This window comes from Python bivittatus, unplaced genomic scaffold, assembly GCF_059951505.1.
Source record: "Python bivittatus isolate LINGU-HERP-01145 unplaced genomic scaffold, Pbiv_v1 ctg000700_np1212, whole genome shotgun sequence".
Taxonomy (NCBI): domain Eukaryota; kingdom Metazoa; phylum Chordata; class Lepidosauria; order Squamata; family Pythonidae; genus Python; species Python bivittatus.
Window position 1 is genome coordinate 87,381,147 of NW_028277098.1, and position 7,944 is coordinate 87,389,090.

The window sequence follows — 7,944 nt, forward strand, 5'->3', positions numbered from 1 at the left end:
GTCTATAATCCAGACTCTGATTTACCATATTAGAGAAAATAGTCCATGGGGCAGGGAGGGGGGAATTAATATAAAATTATTAGTTAAATTTGTGAGGCAGCAATTGGAAGACCCAACAATTTTGATTTGGCAGAATAATGGATGGTCCTAGGGCTTTCCCTTTTTTAAGATGGTCTATGTTTAATTTAATCAAAGGTCACTGGAGGCCACAGCCTGATCAATACGAGGTAATACAGCTCCAGGTTCTTTTACATAACATGCAAAATAAAATAAGGGATGGAAGTGATTTTCTTCCATGTCCTCAAAATGACCAAAGCTGGCTGAAATCCACCACAGCACTTAAGGTTTGTCACAAAAGGTAGATTTATTTCTGTGACAAGGGTAATGTGGTCTGATGGGATCTATAATAGGAGATTTTCTTTTGCTCAGTAAGCCACTTATAGTTTTAAAATGCTAAGCAAAGGTATTAGCTGCTTGTAGATATTTTGAAGTCCTTTGCTGAATGAATGAGTAGACAAAGAGAGTTGACAGGAGTTTGTCAATGGAATTTGGTGGTGGTGGTGGTAGGGTTTCAGGGGAGCTTTTCCCCACTGCTGAGCTGAAGTACTATTCATCCATATTTGCGTCAGCAGAAAACTATGGTGGCCCACAATTAGCTGTCTTCATTGCCAATCCCTGCCCTTCCTCTATTGCTTCTGTTTTAAGTCAATGTAGTTAACTGACTTCCTTCCAAGGTAATGAGTGGTAAAGCTTAACAGATTTTACAAACAGAGGCTACACCTGGTCAATGTCAGAATAAGGGGAAAGTATTTCTTTATGGACAACTTAAACTTACCTCACTCATGGGCTGGAGACAAGATGAAGGCAATGTCATGGAACCTTGGCAAAAAGATATTGGCAGGCATATTTATTAGGTGCAAGGCTGTAAGTCAAGAATTTGTACTTAGCTAACCTGAGAGACTGAAAAGGAAACAAAAGGAAATATAAACCTTTCCATTGATGATGCCCCAAGAAGCAAAAATGAACACAATTGGATAAGAATCTGGAATTGTGATTTGCTGTACTTACAGAAAGTATGTATTTGTAGCTCTTGTAAGCTCATATCAGCCCTTAAAGAAGAAGTCAAAGGATGTGAGAAGTGAGTGGCTACACTTCAGCTGATGACAGTAGACTGAAGTTTATCAATTCAAAGAAAGGAAACATTGCAATAGAAACTGACAGAGGAAGCAAAACTCCACAAATCAATCAATGGAGCAAGCCCATGGGACAAACATAATGACCAAAAGCAAGACACAGAAGATATTATGTACATAATATGTTTTTGCAATTCAAAAACAGTTTTCAGACCTTTGGAGAAGAAACAGGCTTTGAGTGTTTTGGGAACAGAAAGAGACACTGTGGAATAAGAGATAGGATGGTGGTTCCTCAAGGGCAGAGGAAATGAAGCTTTGCCTTCGCTCTAAGAAAAGAAAAGTCATGGTCATTGGTGACTCAAGGAATTGAAACCAATGAATGCTAATGAGACCCTTCAGTTCATGTAATGTGTTGTCAACAAGGAGCAAAGATCAAGAACATGACAATACAACCTCCAAGACTGACGGAATCCACTGGCAATTATTCCTTCTTATAATTGTGGGGACAAATGATATTGGAAAAAATAGCTAAGTCCATATGACTATGGATTTTGAGGACTAGAAAAAAACCCCTCTTCTTGAAAAAGGATCAGAAAGGGAAAAATACTGCAAGTGAATGACTGGTTATGCAGATGGTGCTGACAAAACATATGTGGTTTCTGGGACTGTTGTCTAGGTTACCTAGATGATGGAGTACTGGCATGAGATGGTAGCATCTCACAAGGATTGGTGAAAATGCATTTGGCTGAAACATTATGATTATGATTAAAGAGCTTTAAAATGAATCCTGTGGAAAGTTGGAGATGAAAACTCTGAAAGAGAAATTTTAGTTTTGGTATACTCTAAAACAGTGTTTCTTAACCTTGGTGACTTGAAGATGTATGGACTTCAACTCCCAGAATTCCATAGCCAGCATGGCTAGACAGGGAATTCTGGGAGTTGAAGTCCACACATCTTCAAATGGCTAAGGTTGATAAACACTTCACTAAAATAAGCAAGAGAATTACAGCAATCAGGCTCATTAAATCACCCACTGAAAAATCAGATAATTGGCTCATGAAGTGCATGACATTTGTTGTCTGTATACTTTACTCAGAGCATGAGGAATAAACAAGATGAGCTTGAACACCAGGACAGGAAAGCAAATATGATTTTGTAGGTATAGAATCTCCTTATCATATGTAAGTTTACCATTTGAATATCCATGATAAATTTTTCTCATACCTCACATGATCCCCAAACTGTAAGTATCCATGAGGTCAAGAAACAACCACAAGAGGTGATGCAAACATGCACATTTTTTTCCTCACAAGAGGTACACATCATATTATGTGATCTTGTTCTTTCTTAGTTTCTGTTATGAACTGATTTGCTCACCACCTCTAATTTTCTATACATATAATTTGTACATATTATTGCATTGGGCCTTGAAAATTATGGATATTTGATTGTGCAAACAAGTATTAGGTGACAATCATTAATTAAAAATTAATTAATTAGAATAGCCCCCAACTGTATGCCTTAAAGTGAAGAACTCTGTGTTGCCGGCCAGAAATGGTCGACGCTTCAGCGGTTCGAGTCCAGCCTTCGCGTTAGCAGGGTGAGCTCCTGTTTCCTCCCCAGTTCCTGTCAACCCAACAGTTCGAAAACTCACGTGAGTAGATAAATGGGGACTCTCACTCCGGTGGGAGGAAAAATGCTGGCGGCGCCTTGTAAAAAGAGACAGGAGCAGTTGCCGGTAGCGCGGAAGCTGTGCACGCCCAAAAAAGGCGTGAAGCAACGGAAACCCCGCCTCCTGCGCTCGCCAGCTGGGCTCTGCTCTAGGAAGGAGGCTCTGGCAAACCACTTCCGAAACAATTGCCTTGAAAACTGCAAGAACCCATCCAAGCAGTCACTGCAGAGTCGGTAACGACTGAGCGCAGGTAAAAAGAAAAAGAAAAAAATCTATGATGACTCTGGAACAAAAAAAAAAGTTCTGGGTAAGTTGCATGAAGGACTAAAGAACAATACTGTTGATTATTTGTTTGGGCTAAACAAATCTGCAATTTGTATAATTAGGAAGAATTAGTGAAAACTGATGTTACTTAAGGTCTCATCTATGGGATATGACCCAAACACAGAGAAGATGGAGCAGTAGGAGGATGAGAGCCAGAAGACACTTTTAATTAGCATTATAATTATGAAAAAAGCAAGGAAGTAAAGAACTTTTTGTGGCTACTACATGAAAGGGGAATCCTAGCAAGGTTATGGCCAGAAAAGGCTGCTGCTACACTGTAGAGGAGGAGTTGAACTTTGTATTAAAAATAACAAGATTTGATAACGGTATGGAGAGCATCTGAGTTGAAATAAGGAGCGCCAAAATAAAAGTCATATTGATATTGGGGTCTTTTATTGCCTGGCCTACCAAGGAGAAGATATGAATGATGCCTTTCAAAAAAAAAAAAATGCAGATTTTTCAACAAGACATGAAGTCATAGTAATGGAGGGCTTTATTTCCCCAGACATCTAGGGAATCAAATTGGCCAAACTTAGTCCTTCCAGGAAATTCCTAGCTTGTTTTGCTGACAACTGTCTTCTTCAGAGGATACAGGAAGGTCCCAAATGATAATCTATTCTTCATCTGAGGTAATATGGAAGATTTAGTTGAGGAAATGGAAGTAGCAGGAACATGGGGGGAAAATGACAGTATAATGCTAAGTATAGTTGTATATGTATTTTTGACTTCAAAAAAGCAGACTTAATATGCTAACAGCAATGATTCTATTGTAAGAGAAGCTAATAGAAAAAAGGAACTAAAATAAGTAGAAGGGGAAAGGAGCAAAAAGTCAATGAAAATGGCAAAATGCAGCAGATAATAAAGGAAAAGCAGAATTCTGTCTTTACCAACAAAAGAGAGAGGTTTTCTGCCAAGAAGCTGTGAAGAGCACAGTGAAGAGGCAGGATTGAAACTTGAGACTGATAAAAACATGGTCAAGGAATACCTCTTTAGTTTGAATGAATTTACAGCTCTAGGGCAAGAAGAATTACATCCCAGGTACTGATGGAACTAGCTGGTGGTGTGTCCTTGTCATTACATATTTACTTTGAGAAAACCAGAAGAGCTGAAGTGAATGTTCCTATTTTCAAAAAAGGGGGAAAGGCCAATCAAAGGAAAGACAGACCAGTCAGTCAGACGTCTATGCCTGGGAAGATTCTAGAGCAGATCATAAAGGGATGGAGCTGTAAGGACCTTGGAAACAATGCTGTAGCCCCAAAAGTCAGCATGGATTTGTTGTGAACAAGTCTTGTTGTATTAACCTTATTTCATTTTAGGGGCATCTTCCACAATAGATTATGAGAATCCTGTAGATACGATGCATTTTGATTTCAGAAAATCATCTTACAGAGTATTCTATGCCATTCTGCTTGGGAATCTAGCTAAATGAGGGATGGATGGCATGATTATTAAATGGATTATTACCACAGAAGACATGGTCTCGCCTTTGCTGGCTTTTTCCATATGGATGCTAGACTGCCATTTGTCAGGAACACAGGCATTAGGCAGGAGGTGGGACTCAAAAGTCTAAACAGCAGCTTCCAACTCTACAATCTATGAAGTCTAAACTTACATTCCTGATCAAAACATTGGGCTACAGCATTATATTTGAATGGTGCAAATAAAGTTGCATGGTGCATATCAGAGAAAACCCCAAGGAATGGGAAAAAAGGGCAGATCTGCTGCAGAGGAGTTTAGGAGAAAAGTCCTGCCAAGGTTTACAGCCGCAGCTACTCAAAGGACTGATGCATTGCACAGGAGCATTCCTTTAGAAGATGTGAATAAAGATCTATGAAGCTAATACATTATTGGGTATTTTAGTCAGTGTTCTGTCGTTGTGATGGAACTAGCTACTTCCCCTGAACCTGTGTCAGAGGAGTACCAGCTGATGCCCAAAGCACTAACCTAGGAAGAAGTTAAAGGAAGTTAAGATGGGGCAGGGGGAGGGGAGGAAAAGCCAGATTCTGGATGATGGATTGATACTGATGGTCCATTGGTGGAGAGCACCAGATTTACTCCTTTGACTATGCACAACATTTGCATCTAGTCCAATTTAGTAAGTTTCTATTCCTAATAGAGATGCAAATTCTACTGATGAGACTGTATATTATTTTATTTTTATTTATTTATTTATTTTCAAATTTGTATGCCGCCCATCTCCCCCAATGGGTGACTCTGGGCGGCTCACAATAATAAAAAAGAAGAAAAAACACAGGACTCTCCAGACATGGACATAATCTATAAATAGTTAAAAAACATATATTAAAAATGGGCTAAAAACCTCCTATAATTTGGCCCCAAAAAACCTGTAAGATGCTGGGGGGGGGGGACAAACCCTCACCCCACCAGCCATCTCCACAGGTGCGGGCCCCCATCTGGCCCCCAGGCCTTCTGGCAGAGCCAGGATTTGATCTCTTTCCTGAAGGCCATGAGGGAAGGGGCACACCGCACCTCAGGCGGCAAGATGTTCCATAGGGCGGGCGCTACAGCAGAAAAGGCTCTCTGCCTAGACCCCACCAATCAAAATTCCTTGACGGGTGGGGTCTGCAACCTGCCCCTTCTGCTGGACCGAGTGGGGCGGGCTGAGATGATATTATGAAAACATTAGTGTTTCTGTATTCTGCATTTCATAGCTTGTGTTCTGATTGGCTTGATTCATACAATGCACTGTGCCACAGTTTGTTTAACCATGATTTGTCGACCAAGCCAAAATTGGCTGTATTTCATTCATCAGAAATGAAACAAGCCAACACAGCTTAGTGTGGTAACAGAACCTAGCCATTGGATGAAACAAAAACTTCCAAAAAAGCATGTCACACTGGGAATTCTGGAGAGAACTAGAATTACAGATTTGGGGAACTGCACATTGCTAAGAGTCACTTTGACTGAAGCAGCCAATACGTCCTGTAAATAAATAAAATAAATATAGTAACTGATCCTCTTGACTCACCCTTTCAACTTCTCTCCATTCTTTGTGAGAAATTTGTTCTGTTGAAGTTGATGGTGACTCTACTGAACTTCTTTAAGAATTGCCCACTTGTTGGTCACTCTTTCCAAATTGGTCTAGTAGCAGGATTTGAAAAGCCCCTGAGAGCTAAATTAACTGAGGATTCTTCCCCTCTAATCAATTATTTGACTAAAATTGTTCCATTTAGGGTATGTAGAAGATTGTCACATCTAGAACATGTGTTATCCTAATTGATACATGCTTGATTAAAGTTGCACAATTTCTTTTATATTTGGGATTGACAACCTCCTTGAGAGTTGGGTGCCCCAAATAAATAGTAGAAATATTGTGAAATTGCCAAATGCATGGAAATTTGGTGCTATAATGTAATCTCACATGAGAGTGCCCAAATCTCCTAAGAGTTCTCCCATTTATTTAAAAATATATATTTAATTTTGGGGTTCAGCAGATGTATCATAGACAGCAAGTTAACCCATTCTGTATGGTCACTGGAATGATAATTTCCTCCAATGATCATGTTGACAGTATGGCTTAAAATAAAAGATAATATTCAAGTAGGTAATAATTTAACAATGAATTACTACCATACTCAAGGGTATATAGGGTTATTGCTACTTGTACCCTACAATCCTTTGCACAGAGAAGGAAATGTCTGTGTGAAAATACACAAGGCCTAGAATGCAAGTGACCAATTGCTGTAGCACTGAAGAAACGAACATTCATGTATTGTAATAGTTGAAGTTCTATGCGATTGACGGATTTTCTGTAGAAGTCAGTTGCTGGGCTAAGATTAAACAGGACTAGGATTTATCTGTGAATTTTGTGGCAGGAAAATGAAGAATAAAATGGTGTAGCTATTAATAAAGCATGGATTCTATACATTTAGGGAGAAACCCCATACAATGGATTCCAATAAAATGTACTTTTTTAAAGCAGAGTGGACAAGTTGTACAGAGGCATTGTTCTCCTCAGTATTGCTTGGTTTACACATCAACTAAAATCTGCCCACACAGATTGCATATCCAGAACTCATGCCAGAATTTATGCCAATTTTCTTTCACTGTCATATGTATTGAGTGAGGCATGCAGTTATGACTCAGCCACACACAAATGTTATGTATTTAGGTAGATATAACTAAAAGATTGGCTAGGTACCTAGCAAAGACTTAAAAATCAGTGGCAGTTAAAAGAGGACCAAATACTTGACAGAATTTTCTCTGAAGTGCATTGATCAAGCTGCATTTCAGCATAATATTACAGTAGCTTTTCCACAATGCCAAAATATGGCAGTTTATAGGCAGGTGATCCAATAAATGTGTTCAGAAGGGTAGAGAATTAAATGAAGACCTGTTTTAACATTCTTGCTTCTCAGTTTGAGTAACAACATTTTTTGCCCTCTGCAATTCCCAAAGCAGATTAGAAATTATCTGAAGGTAAAGTGTTTATTAAACTGCACCTGGACATTATCCAAATGTATTTCAAATCCCAGAAATTGCAAAAAAAGGATTATGCATGGCCATGCTAGCTGGGAAATTGGGGAATGGAAGTCCATACAACTAGAAGGCAGTCAGATTGGAGAAAGTGGCTACATTTAGTTTAATGTCTAGTTTCCCACTGTGGCTATCAGGTGTTTTTAGCAAGATCACAAACTGGGCCTGGAGGCAACAGCTCTCTTCACCTGTTGCTCTCCAGCAACCACTACTTAGCATACTCTTAAGTCTGTATATTATTTTGGTGTTTACTTGTGTAATCCATATAGAAACCTTTTTTAAAATCTGTTGTTCACTACAGTGACTCAGAGTAAGGTG